At 44.4% G+C, this 14,672-nt stretch overlaps 1 protein-coding gene across 3 annotated transcripts in view; it reads left to right on the top strand.

Annotated features, from left to right (window-relative positions):
* The window catches only part of si:ch73-22o12.1 (nectin-2), a 90,266-nt gene that overhangs the window by 1,678 nt on the left and 73,916 nt on the right, over positions 1-14,672 (top strand). The gene's annotated exons all lie outside the window — the stretch shown is intronic.

Raw genomic sequence — 14,672 nt, 5'->3', positions numbered from 1 at the left:
TCTCTGCTTCTGTGCTAGGCCAGCTATTTGTTTTGTGCTGTAATTAGGGCAGGAATGTAGGACTAGAATCTATCTAACACACAGGAAACAGAAACAGTATCAGTAGAGTACAGTAATGCTGTTGATTGTGGTGCTGTTTTAATCACGACTCAGAAGCACGCTTTGGTTTTGACTTATTCATGCACTGGACCTTTTTTTTTGTCTGATTACATTTTACACAACATGAAGTGCTCTTAAGGGAGGGAGAAAAGTGGGGGAAAACAAAACAAAAGATTTTACATATTTATGAGTGAGAAAATACACAAGGCTTACCCAGAACAATAGAGAACATCGCTCTTAGTTTTCTTTCATTTAAGTCATTTTTTCAAAGTGAACCTCTGACCTCCTTTTGGGTAATAGTTGAGCTTTGCTTCATCATTTCTCCTGATATTCAGCTGAAACTTTTCGCTTGCCTACTTTGCATTTTTGGTTCCCTGTTCCCTCTCAAGCGGTGACAGCACCACTTATACCTCCACCTTCCATCCTGCGCCTGAGAGTGGGAGAGGAGATTAAATTCTCTGCAAAGTTTTTTTGTATAATGTGGTTAAGCTGTAGTCTTAAAATACAACATGGATTTTGATGGGTTTTTAATTAAGGTATGCTGCTTTAGTTACTCATGTATATGAAACTTAATAGAAGCTGACAGGTGGGGGTCCCAGTTTAAGCTCTGAAGTTACGCTATAATACAACCCCCACCCCCAAGTCAAGGTTGCGAGGGACCGTGGATGTGGGTCAGAAAGGCTTGGCCCATTACCATGGAGATGTTTTTATTTGGAGAGGGGTGGGCTTATATGAAGGGGAGTTTTGGATGGCGGGGGGTGTAGTATGAGGCTATGGCAGCATTGTCTTTCTGGCTGAGTAAGCTGCGTGCGTGCAGGGGGTGGCTGGCTGGCTGGCTGCCTGAGAAACTGTTGTGCATGCAGGGTCAGGGCCGGGGGAGGAGGCCGCTTCCTTCTCTGCGCACAAACAATCCAGTGTTTGTCTTAGTGTACCTGATAGCCTCCAGCGAAGCTCATTCAGATGCAAAAGCTGCCCCTGATGGCTCTCTTCGGGTTTTCGAGGAAACAGGTGGTAGCTTTTTTTTCGGCAGCTTGCTGCAATGCGTGGAGTTGTAGCCGAGTTTCAGAATTGGCTGGAAAACCTGAACGGGCAGCGGCTGATTAAGACAGGCATTGCCCCCCCCCCCCCCCCCACCTTCCCTCTTTCCCACCAACCACTTGAAACCTATTTCCCGCCCGCCCACCCTCCCCCACTGAGTACATACAGGGGCCTTGTTCTCGTCTTAATTTTATTTTCAGCTATCTTTTATTCTCCCCCGTCCGGTGCTTTTGTTTGAGTGGTGGGACTAGTTGATTCATTCGAATAGCCCCTCTCCTTCCCTCCCCTGGTCTCTCTCCACTTTTCTCTTTGGACTGAAGGCCATGCTGTTTATGACAGGAACAACACAGATACAGACAGGAAAATAAACAGCATGTGACCTTAGAATAGTCAGTCGCCATGGCATTAGGATTTCTGCCAAGCCAGGACTATGGTGTGTTTCAACTCTCATAATCTTAACAGTGAATGTTGTAGTACCTCATGAAAATGTACAGCACTTTCACCCTGCCCTCCCACAAACACACACACAAACTAAATCATCTCTAACCCTGATGAAGTTATGTTTCTTTTGGCAGTCTTAGTTGTGCAATCACTCCAACTATTAGCTCCAACTTTTCCCCTCCACATGGAGCCATTCTGTGTGAACAGTTTAGTCCTGCCAAGCCTGCGAACATTAATCATTACAACTGAGAACAAGCACTACACTCTGTCTATTAAGAGGAATGTATTTGATGGATCATCATGGCTGGAGATTATTTTTCCCCCTCCCTAATAAAAGAAGAAGAAGTAAGTCCTTAGTATCTCATTAGTCCCAGTGGAGCGCAGGGCTTCGGTCTTGGTTTGGTTTTGTGTTAATGGCTGTCGCAGTTAGGTCCTGTCATTATGTAAATGAGCAGTCCTCGCCCCCTCGCACCGGCCCTGTAAATGTCAGAAGGATTTTGAAAAGGTCAGGTGTGCGTGTCTATATGTGTGTAAGAAAGTCTCATTCTGTTCCTGGCATTCGCCGCTGGTGTGAACACTCTTAACACACACACACACACACACACACACACACACACACACACACACACACAAACACACACACACACACACACACACACACACACACACACACAGACACACAGACACACAGACACACACACTGACACTTACTGAGCAGCCTTCCTGTTTAAATGACACATCAATAACCTCCTCCTCCCCCTTATAATCACCATTAAGAGTCCGTTGATTCAGACGTAAAAGTGTGCTTGAATTTACAGCTTAATGGAGATGTGAGAGTAATACCAAGTGAGCATGTGTGTTTGCATGGACACTGTGAGGCCGAAGTGATGCCATTAATTTCAGGAAACTGGATTGTTAAAGGACTGAAGGAAATATTTGGCATTTTACCAGTGAGCCTAATGATTTAAACAGCTTTGTTATATCACTAGATTCACTACTTAAAACATATATTTCAGCCAAGTGGAGATATTAAGTGGGTGCCTTTTAAATAAAGTATCTCTTATCAAGCAACAAACTGGAGGTGGAAGGAAAGCTTGATGAAAGCACCTCAGAGATTTCTCTAACTTTCTTTACTTGAGTGTTTTAGTTGTTAGATTGATGTACACTTTAATGAATGAGTTCTGTTGAAATGCTGTGACTTCTTATTATCACTGACCATGAACACAAATGATCCATCAGATTTATTGTTCACCTTGCAGTTATTATCTGAAATGATGAATGGAACTCAACTGAAGTAACTCATTATGTACAAGTAGGGTTGCAAAATTCCGGGAATTTTCCAAGTTGGAAGCTTTCCATGGGAATAAACGGGAATAAACCAGTAATTTACTAAATTGAAGGTTGGCTCTTAATAGGGAACTTAAATATATTTGGGGAAAATATGTTTTAGCATCATTCTGACTAAAACAACCAGATTTCATGCAATTACAGTAAAATATATCTATGCTATTCCTCAATCACATGCACATAGCACACTGCTTACTGGAGGGCTATTGAGACCACGCCCCTACATGCACTGTGCATTCCTCCATCACATGTACGGATGATTTATATTTTGGATGGATGTCTGCTCATAGCAAAACAATTTTTTTAGGCTTGGATATGATACCTTTCCATTCAATTACCCTCAATTCCCAGTTAATTCCCATAAATTCCCATTAATTCCCATGGAAAGTTTCCAATTTGGAATATTTCCAAAATTCCCAAGCTCAACTTCCCATGGAAATTTGCCGGAAACTTTCCATCCCTTTGCAACCCTATGCACAAGTCAGTGCATCGTGTAGCATTTCAGGCCGCAGTATGGGAACCCAAATACAATTGAGTTCACACAAACTCACCCTCTGACTGACTCATACAGCTAATGAGTAAGATCAGGATCTTGAGCTTTCCTTTACATCAGATAACTTTACAAATCACAAGATGGAAGTGCAGACCTGTGTGCGGTTTTGATGTCTGCTGAAAGTGGTACATCATCCTCATCACACGTCAAGTCAGATGACTTCCTTTTTAACACTCCTGCTTTATTAGACTTCCTAATTTCAGTACTCTCTTCCTCTAAATTGTACCTAATGATCATGGCTTTCTTACAACAACGCAGCTGAAATCAAAGGGCACCATGTGGGAAGTCCCCCCTCTTGGCTTCTGCCTGCATGACTTTGCTGGTTAGATTGTGTCCTGTTTGTGTCGAGGTCACACTGAGAGCCTCCCACAGGGATGTTTGTGTTTGGCTCTCAGGGTTGCCAGACTGCTGGAGTCAGACCCCTGTGATCCGAAAGAAAATGAGCTGAAATCTGGGTCTTAGAAAGAATGCCAAATGTCATTCTTATGAAAAGGTGCAGCTGAAGGGTTTCTAAAAACAAATCTGTGCTTGGGTCTTTGTTGCTTTTGGCAGAGGTGCTTCTTTTTTTAAAACTGGTATCTCTGCTTCAAATCTGTGTGCATTAGCTCACACACTGCTATGAGTTCACTGCAAGAGACCATTCCATAATGTACTCGAACCACCCACTTGTTTCTACATAATGGAGAGTTTTAAGACACCACTATTTGCAGGAGCAGCATGCCAGCAGCTTATCTTGTGTAGAAATGCTACAAGGCATGTGGCTTACTTTGTTTTTCAGTCACACACACTCATTTCCACACCATTAGTCAAGATACCTTCTGCCAAATCTGCATTTCCCTCTGTCTAACACCCCCCCAGATGGAATTCAGGGAGATGCAGGTCAAAGCCATTCCAGCTACGCCTATGTGCAGAACAAGCAGTAATTCCAATTGAAGATCCATTGAAAGGTAGCCAAACTCTTTAAAATAAAATCCTGTTAATTAACCAGACTTGGGAGATGGGTGTCTCTGTGACCCTGTGCTGTTGTTGAAATCACAGAGGAGGAGCTGAGTGGGGGTTGAGGATGTCGACATTTTCAAATTCCACAGCGCAGCATCTTGGCAGCGGTTTTGAAGGAGGATTTCAAAAAAGTCTGTGAGGGAGTGAACTAGGGAGGCCAAGAATTATCAGCTCATTTGTAATTTAGTCGCACCCCCCCATCCCTCTTCTTCCTCTTCTCCTTCCCTTGCTTCTGAAACATGAGACTCATATTTAATTGCTATGAAGTCTTCCATTGTGCACTAACCTTTCTCTTTTTATTATTGTTACCTGACCTGTACCCCCTGCCTGTCATCTCTCTTCTCCTTTTTCTGTCTTTGTCACAATCTTTTACTTCTGAAATCCTCCCTACAGTGGACTCAGCACATCTATGTGCAACGCAGCACTGAGGCCCTTGACTGTGTCCTCCTCGGCGTGTCCCTACATACATACACACACACACATATGCCCAGGGCAGCTCATTAGCAGTCACCTTAATGTGTCTAAATGTAGTTTGTGAGGTGGAAGGTGGTTTGGGTTATTGATCCAGTATTGAATGGTGGATGATGCAGTGCCCTTATGTGATATTGAAAACATTTAGGGCTCACTCTGTCAGTGTGACAGCACTATGAAACATCTCTCTCTCCCCGCCTCCTCCTCCTCCAAGTGCAATCCCTCGCTGCGTCCTCTCTGCCCCCCAGTTGGCGCTGGGTCTGCTCTTTCTACCTCTGTTTCTCCTAACATTTACACATCTGACTCCCCTTCATCCACATGTGTAACCAGCAACACAAATAGCTATTTTGACAATTTCGTTACCTAACTGCACACCTCTGCTCCTCACAACCAGAGGTGCTGCATCTTCATCACATCTGACATTGGCAAGGTCGTGTCAAATTCACACTTATCAGAGGTAGTGTACAGGCAGGCTACAAGGAGGAAATTGAATTTGCTGTGGCAGGGACTTGCCAGGGCTCCGGGAGCTGGATACAGAGTCAGGATCCCCCCTAAAACCTTCTGCAAACCAATTGCTTCCATTTTTTTTTTTTTTGCTAATCCCTGCGGCGTTATCTTCGGAACCAAGTGAAATAACAACCCGGTAAAATCTAGTGTTCTTACGCAGATGTCATCTCCAGAAATATGAGATAAAAAGAAAACCGAGAGATAACGCACAACAGGTTTTATTTTTCATGAGAGCAAAGCAGCGAGTGTTCTTTTGTTTCACAACACAAGCAGTGCTGTAGTGATCCCGCAACTCTGATATGAGTGCCTGCTATTGTTTCACTTGTTGGTTTAAAAATGTGTCGCCATGCTTCGCTGATAAGCAAGCAGCACAGCCGTCATTGGTCCCCAGAGCCTCGAAATGGCAGGAGCATTTAAATCCTCCCCTGAAGCGAACAGCGCATTAAGGTCAAACAGAGGCAGCAGGTTGATTCAGTTATCAGGCCTGTGTTTTGTCAACAGGGTGTGACTGGGTTTGTTTGGTGTGGCACCTTAAGGAGAGCAGGGCCTCGATTCTGCCTGCCTGCCTGCCTCTCTAATCAGACACTTGTGCCCCTCTCTCCTCTCCCTCTTTCCTTCCACTCTTCCATCTTGATTCATTCTATCCTTACCCTCTCTGTCTTCCCCTGTTTACGCTCACTTCTAATGCCCTAACTTCCTTCTTCTCTGTAATTCGGTCTGCATAATTGATCCATCTGCTCAGTAAACTGCTGTCCCTTACTGTATCTTCTTTCCCTCCTCTTGTCCCGCTCTTTGTTCTAATTCCCTCCGTTCTTAGTCATCAATCCCTCGTCTCTGCCTCTGTAATTGGAATGTCTGTTGCTTTCCTCTATCCTCTTACTCTCTCTTTTCCCCTTAATCTCTCTCTCCCTCTCTTCCTCTCTACTCCAGCTTTCTTCTTCTCCCTGTGTCCCACTGTCCAATTCCCCAGTTGTCTCTTTCACCTATGTCAAAGTTTCTCTTTAAGCCCGTCCAAACTGCCTGTACTACTTTTCTTCTCCTCCTCTCATTTTCTCCTGCTTTCATTCTTCTCTCTTACCCCTTTAACAACCCCCCGCCCTCCATACTGTTATTTGTATTGCAGGCATCTGCACCACCCAACCTCCCTTAACGAGCTCTTCTTCTTAGTTTTTCTTCTGCACATCAATCATTCTCTCTCTCCATCTTTCACACACTCTTCCTCCTCTCCCTCGTTCCCTTCTAATGGCCAAGAACACCTCCTCCCACTTCACCCTGGTGGGCATTTTTTGAAGGTTAAGTTGCTGTGACACTTTTACAGTGCTCACCCAACCCACCCCCTCCCTCTGATTGTCTCACCCCCTCCTCTCCCTCCGTCTCCCCCCGCCACGACACTCGTCACCACCACCTCCCTAAAGCGTCCACACAAACACACACAAGCAGAGCACAAACTGCACATACGTCCCGGACAAATTCACTCCATTCTGGGGGACGTTTGGGCTGATTTGATGGTTGAATCACTTGATTACTGCGCGGAGGACAGGAAAGAGGAAGTGACAGAGCAAAGTCGAGCAAGCGAGTGAGCTAAGACAGGAGAAATGGAAACAGATGCAGGGTTTTATTTCATTTCAGCAGAACTAACCTGTCGTGCAGGGCTGGGATCAGGCTGACAATGTCCACTCCCCTGCTGCTACATGCTGTCACACACTCATCTCCCCCACAGGGAGTTACTAGGCCAGTAATAAAGCTTGACTCATCTAACCAGAATCTCACACTGAAGCTAAAAAGGGGGTGGGTACATTTTTGGAGTTAATTCCAAATGAACAAGTTAATACTGAGGCAGAACACCAGCTTTTTGATGCTTAAATGTTCACTTTCTTAGAGGGATTATGTCTGAGAGATGCATTAAGGTTCACGCATGCCCAGTAATGCTGCATCTCCAAATATCAATAAAAGCCTGTTGGACACAATTGTGCGCGTGGGCTGGAACAGTCTGTACATCATTATTGTATAAATTGTCTAATAAGGTTGATTTAGGTCTGTTTTTAAAGATTCTTCAAGTTGTATTGCTCAAGAAGTCAGTGTCATTTTTATACATAGATAGATAATTACTAGGGATGCACCGAAATGAAAAATCTTGGCCGAAACTGAAACCTTAAAATGAGGAAACCAAGGCCGAAAAACGAAACACGAAACACCAAAATAAATAACTATGCCAACTATTAGTAGAAAGCAGGCCATGCAATCAATCAGTCAATCAGTCAATCAGTCAATGAATCTTTATTTGTATAGCACCAAATCACAACAAACATTATCTCAAGGCGCTTTTACAAACATAGGAGGGGTAGACCACTCTGTGTCAAATTATGAATAAAGACCCAACTTTAAGACAGGGTAAGACTCAGTCTGACCCCACCTTAATCCATCATGAGCATTGCACATCGCAGTATTTAGCTAGTTACAGTGGTGAGGAAAAACTTCTTTTTAACAGGCAGAAACCTCAGGCAGAACCAGACTCATGTTAGACACACATCATGCCTCGACCGGTCTTGAAAGAAGGATAGAGGAGAGTAAGAGAGAGAGGTGCTAGTGATGAGACGAGTAGTAGAAGCTGTTGCCGCTGGAGTCCAGCACGTCCATGTCAGCAGGAGTCCAGAACGTCGGCAGCAGGAGGACTTCTATGGCAGCTCAGAGGGACCTACGGCTATGACTGTGTATTAACCTCACTAGAATCAAGGATCTCATTGAACATATCAGACAACGAGGGAGCATGCGGAGTCCTTTTTTCTGCGCTCTGTTCTCCTTCCTGTTTTGCGCTTCTCCATCTCCAAGCGGGTACTCTGCATCCATCACGGCCTAGTTCCCTTTGGTTAGCATGTTTGGATTAGCTTGTCATAATACATTTTTAACTGTATGATTAAGATTTGCAGGAGAACATTCAGCATTCACCAGCGACCTTGAGATGTTTTTTTCGGTCCCCGGCAGTCAGCTGGCTGCTGCTCGACAGAATGATGCACTTGGTGTTAACCGAACACAGAGACACTATTGTTCTCAGCCCGAGCTTAGAGACCCTCCTCCCACCCCCTCTCTCGCTCCCCCCAGGCTGCCCCCCCCCCTAATCCAGGTGAGCAGAGGGAGACCAGTGAAAAGGCCATCTATTGTCCTCCCTCCCCCTTCTATTTCCCTCCCTGTGCACCACACCTGTATCAATGGACAGAGCTGCCTTTGAGTGGTGGCCCTAGAGGGAAAGTGGCTCTGTGTAACAAGAGATGATTGCTAGTTTCTTTTCAAACAGAGGCTGATGGAGGGGCTTCTTTTTGTTGTGCGGATAGTCCATTGTGATACACTTTTTCTTGGCTTTGATATGTTTCTCAGGGGGCGTTTTTGTGCAGAAAGTCAGATATTTGCCAGTTGGTTTGAGATGTGATTGTATCTTCCCTGCATGTATCATAGACTCGCTCGTTACTTGGCTGCTTGCTCCTCTGGCTTTCTATCTTGGCCTCTTTAGGAAGAGCCGGCAGGGAGAGGATGAGAGAGGGAGAGCAAGAGAGACGGTATCTTCTCTGCTGACTAGTACTTGTCACCGAGGCCCCTCTGGGTGTTTGCTCGCTCCCTCAGGTTGCTGGGAGCCATCTCCTGAACTCTTCTCCAAGCTTTTTTTTTTAAAAAGCTTTTAAAGGAAACACTTTAACCGCTTACCTCTGTCCTTTTTCCTCCCTTCCCCACTTTTCTCTTCTTGCAACAAGCTCGCGGGTGATTTGTGCACCAGTGATTCATGAATTTCTCTCTGGCACAGCACAGTCACGGGGGGCACACGCACGAGTGTGTGTGTGTGTGTGTGTGTGTGTGGAGTGTGTGGAGTGTGTGGAGTGTGTGTTTGAACGACAGAAGAAGGATGCATGCTGGGGGGAGGTAGAGAGGGAGAAGGAAAGGAGGGAATGTGCTCTGATGCCAGCCGTGATTAGAGCAGTAGCGCTTGCCGTTTAAGCACACATTTAAATAGACACAGCCTCGGGTAGACGGGAGAGGGGATGAGGTGAGGAAGAGGATGCAGTTCCTCTGCTTGTGTAAACTAACACAAGCTTTCTCAATTGTTCTGGTTTTAAATAGAAGAAGTCCCTCAGGCTCCACCTACCAACTTTTCTGTGTTCATTTGTTTATCTCTCAGTCTCCCCCTTTTTTATTCCTTTCTCCGCCGTCTCGCTCTCTCCATTTTGTTCTACACTCTGGACACAGAATTCCTTTATCTGGCATAGATTATTGATGTCCTTCATAGATGTTTCCCTCCTCCATCCTCCTCCTCAGCATTCTTTTACATGACCCCCCTCTCATGTGTCTGCTCATGTTGCTGTCATCCCTGTGCCAGTCAGTTCCTTTCCTCTCGTCCAGCCTACCTCCCCCCCTCCTCATTCCTTCCAGATGACTCTCCCTTCCCCTGTCTCCCCCATCATCACCTCAGCCCATTGTGAGTTCTCTTCCTGCCTGCCCACCCCCCCCTTCATTTTTCAGCACTGCCCCCTCTCCCCCTTCCATGCATTGCTCTTCCTTTTCCTCTCTGAACTTGACTCTGACTTGGCCTGCCTGTCTCAGATTTTAGCGGCCTACTTTTATTTCCTCCCCTCGCCTCGTTCTTGCTCTTTACCTCTCTGACTCCTCTTTCAATTGTTTATTTACGCAGAGAGGGATGGAGGGAGGCCTGTCAGGATGGATTGATGGATGGGGAGAGGCCACGGGTGAGGGGATCTGGGTGTTTGATGGACGCTCCTGTCAGTCAGGATGCTACTTAAAGAATTGGCTGCTTCGTTATTGCTGAAAGGTCCTTCTGAGGAGGACTTTCAAGCTTTATTAAGATATTCACCTCCAATAGCTCACACTTCTGGATCAAAAAGTATTGTCATAATGTGCCCTCAGTGGGCCTAATGAGCCAAAATAACCCATTCTTAAGACGTATATTGACATTTTAGAACATATAACCTCCATCGATGGAGGCACTCAGCTGCACCGCACGTCTGCCCTTTGAAAAGCCCGTCCCTAGTAGATGACATAATTATGTGGTGTCAACGTGTGACAAGCTGAGCTTAGCTGCATTAGATGAATTAATATGCACGGCGTAGGAGTGAGCCTGTCCATGATCTTCTAATGCTCATAGCCACTCACTCCCCTTAGCTCATCTTTGGAAGCCATCACAATCCTGGAGCGAGTTATCTCCAAAGCCATCAGGGCTAATGTTCGACCGTCGTTTTCTTTTTCCCCCCCAGTAGTAGCTCTTAGACTCGTATAATCTCTATTCATATTGCATTCATTTGTCAAAAATAATGAATGCGCTTGAGCTTCTTCTCTTGGTCATTTAGTGCTGACACTGGGGTTAATTGGCCTTAAAATAATCAGATGAAGGCTATGGTATCATGGTAAGGCCATTCTGATTACAGATGTTATGAATAATTCAGTGGTAGACCTAAACCTGAATAGATTTTAATGTGACAATTTAATTCCAGCTTTGAATTACTATTGTGTGTCTTCACCATTGATTTAAATCGTATTGGGGGGTTTTCCATCCTCTTAAGTAGTATTAAAAAAAGAATGTCACTTACAAAGTAATGATATGGCATGAAAAATGAATGTATCAGAACTGCTTTGACAGAATGACAAGATTATAATTTAAGCGTGAAATATGTTTGTCTGGCATTAGTACTATTTTGCTGTACATGACTTAATAGCACCAGTGAGGAGAGGAAGTGAGGTATGAGTCAGTGCAGCTGCTTTCTCCTCCATATATCATAGCGTCCAGTACAGGTCAGCACGGTGGGTGTGTAATCTGGGACGTTCGGTAAAATATAGTCTGGAATATTCCAGCAGTGTTCCAACTGAGATAATAAACTGCAGAAAAAAAAGAACTTAAGTGCTATCTGACTGTGCTTCTGCATTTTTGATGCATGGTTATCACAACTTGAACCAGAAAATGCTCACACATGGACCATTTTTGCTTTTGTCTTGTTTTATTTTCTACAAGGCCAGCCATGCACTAAGCTGTGTAATGTCTATGCCATATCAGTACACACAATGTAAATAAGAAATATGTGGAGCTGAAATGATTTGTTGCTTCCAAGCAAAATGACATTTCCTAGCTGTAGCTTCTCAGTTGCTGTTACTTATTTTACACAACAAAGAGTCTTAATACATCACAGTGGCCTTGTGGAAATGAGTCCACTTTAAGACAGCATTTATAAGCTGAAAAATGAGTCCTTTCATCTGCAGATTAAATGATAAAGAACATAATTGTTAGTTGCTACACTATCTGTGTAACTGTTTTCATTATAATTAAGGCTGTCGGCATTAAAGTGTTAATTGCACTACGATTAAGGTCCAAGGTTAAGACGTTTTTTTTTAAAGGGGCTTGTTATTTTTTTCCTTTTGGCACATTGTAGTTAAGCTGACACAGCGTCTTCCTGCTTCCTGCTGCTGCCCTGATGGAAAATAATGACACCACTGTGCTTTCAAATGGCACATTAAACTTTAAAAAACACTCCCAGACAGCTCAGATGACACGTCAAAAGTAATATGCACTTTGTGTCGAACCAAATAAATTTTTCACGGAAAAACTTCAAACCTGTGCTACCTCCTACGAGTTAAGCACACAGGTGCAGCTACTCAGACTCATGTCAGCAGGGACCTGCATCAACAAAGCCGACAGAGCTCTATTTGGGAATATGTGGATCTCCACAGACCTGTGGATAAAAACTAAATCTAAAGTTGACTACAGTGTTTGCACTTTGGAGCTTTCTCCCACCTCTAAAGGCTGATTTATACTTCTGCGTCACCCCTACGCAGCAGGGGCTGACACGGACATGAGCACCACATACTTGTGTGGTGTGTCTGTGTCGTGCAGCAATTCTCTGCCAAAACCCTTTAGGGCGGTGCCGTCTCTCTGATGGTTGGTCGCGCGCTTCCGGCCCCGTGTTGCGGAAATCTGGAAATGAAAGACACAAGCTACAACGGTTTGTCTTTGTGAGCTTTATTCCGGCCTTCAGTGAGCTTTGCAAATCGGTCAGCTGGCAGGGTGATCTAACCACCGAGACAAGGTCTGCTCAAGTGAAGATACAACAAGTTATTTATTCTCTTCAGAGAATAAGATTAACACATCATTAAACATCTTCAAAGAACTGTAAGACAAACAAGAGCTTTTAACGACCTCTTGCTCCTCAGCCATGGGAACAGATAACAGTATGCAAATCACAGAAGGTCTGGTATGTGTGAATGTTTCTAGCTTCAAATCAAAGCAAGAACAACATACTATCATGTCTGCATTTTTCCCATCACACCTGCTATGATCTTTGTTTACTTTTCCACAGCGATTCAGAGCATGTTATGTTAATCTACAGCTGATGCATGTTGCTGTTTATCATACAGACAAGATTACATGAAAAATAGAGAGGAGATGAAAAACACGGCCGATGAACAGCCGATGGGCGGGAATCCCGGAAGTGCTGTAAATGCGGGAAATACAATGCCGCCGGGTGGACCAATCACAGGGCTTGCGGTCCACGTCGATTCTACGCCTAGTTACATTTTGGAGGATGGGCACATCAGCTACATGCGTAGGCCTCTGCGGAGGGACGGAAGCCTTTAGTCATGATTTTAAGTCTCACTGGTTATTCAAATAATACATCTAAAGATCATAAAGAATATTTCAATGATTCCAACACCAAGACCCTTGTAAGAATTGGTTCACATTGTTACTATGGACTTAAAAGTGTTTGAAACTGTTCAAACATGCAATTTGAAATTGTGATTAATCGCATTTTAAAAAGTAATCATTTGTCAGCCCTATTCAGAATACTAAAGGACTCACATTAACAAAGAGACCAAAGGGTGTCCAATGCTAAGGGGGGCAAGAGTGCTAAAAATGGACATGTGTTCAGGTGAAGGTTGCCCAAAGGCCTTCTTGATGAATGGGAGGCATGAGCTAGTGTAGCACAAAATCATTAGATCAAACCCCAGACCTCAGTCGAGTGTATAACAGCAGGGCAGACAGGAGAGAAACGGAGCTGCAGAGATCATGTGAATGGCATGCAGCGGTATCAGCCAGGAGAGAAGGAGAATGTAGGCCGTGTGGTTGGAGGTAAATGTATGTTGGCAGTAGCTAAAGGGGGAAGAAGAGTGAGATCGAGATGCAGGAGGAGAGAGAACCATCAGCGGTGGTAATGAGACACAGGTGCAGCCCAGGGAACCACATCCCCTACCGGTGAGGATGATGGGAAGGCTGGAAAGCAGTCTGCGATACTGTGGAGCTACAAGACAAAAGACTCAATGCAACATTTCACTTTGATAGAACATTATTACTTATTAGCATGCACTTCCCCCACGGGAGTTCTTGAACAATCACCCGAAAACAGTAGGCACCCTGGGGACGTGTCATTACTCTGGGCGCCCAGGCTTTTTTTTCAAAGTCTCCATTCATTTGCATCTATTTTGGGCTGCCTAGTTAAAAAATCATAAGTGCAACACATTAAAAACAAGCCTGACACGCAGCCACATCATAGGAATAATTCTGGGGCTTTGTTTGTAGTTCATCAACAACTCTGATCATTCCATTTAGAGTTGGTTTTCAAACATATGCTAATGAACGTGGAGCCAGGAAAAGCTTGTGCGTTGTTGCAAACGCTGCGACTGATTTCAGCACACGATTGTTAATGAACTTATATTTGGAGTTTGCTTGCTAAAAACAGAAAATGTGTGGTTTAGTTTAGAAAAGCTGCTTTGAAAATTGGTTAGCAGAAAGTGAAAAAAAAAAAAAAGATTAAGGAAGACCGAGGGGAGAATGTAAGGTGACAGATTGAGATAGGAGAGAGAGGAACAGAGGAAAGAAGGGCACAAGCTGCACAGGAAAAAGGTGTTAAGACAGTGTCGGGGGGATTGAATCAGAGAAGTGTGTGTGAGGATGTGAGCAGCAGATACACACTGTCTGCCGCAGGCTAGGTGAGGTGACTACTGTTGCTGCTTTCCTTGTTTTTATACTTCACCAACTTTGAGATTAGTCAAAGGCATGAGCCAGATGGAAGGTTTAGGAAGAGAGGAAACTCCAGAAAAGAAGTGTGTGTACATGCATGGCGTGTAGAGAAAGAGGGAGAGGAGAAGTGCGGTCAGCAAGTGCATGTGGTTGCAGAGGTTTATTTGAGTGTCAGACATCAGAGAGAGTAAGAGAATGGCCTTTGTATTCATC

This window comes from Notolabrus celidotus, chromosome 12 (assembly GCF_009762535.1).
Source record: "Notolabrus celidotus isolate fNotCel1 chromosome 12, fNotCel1.pri, whole genome shotgun sequence".
Lineage (NCBI taxonomy): Eukaryota > Metazoa > Chordata > Actinopteri > Labriformes > Labridae > Notolabrus > Notolabrus celidotus.
The sequence above is the reverse complement of the archived record's forward strand: the minus strand, read 5'-3'. Positions and strand labels throughout refer to the sequence as shown.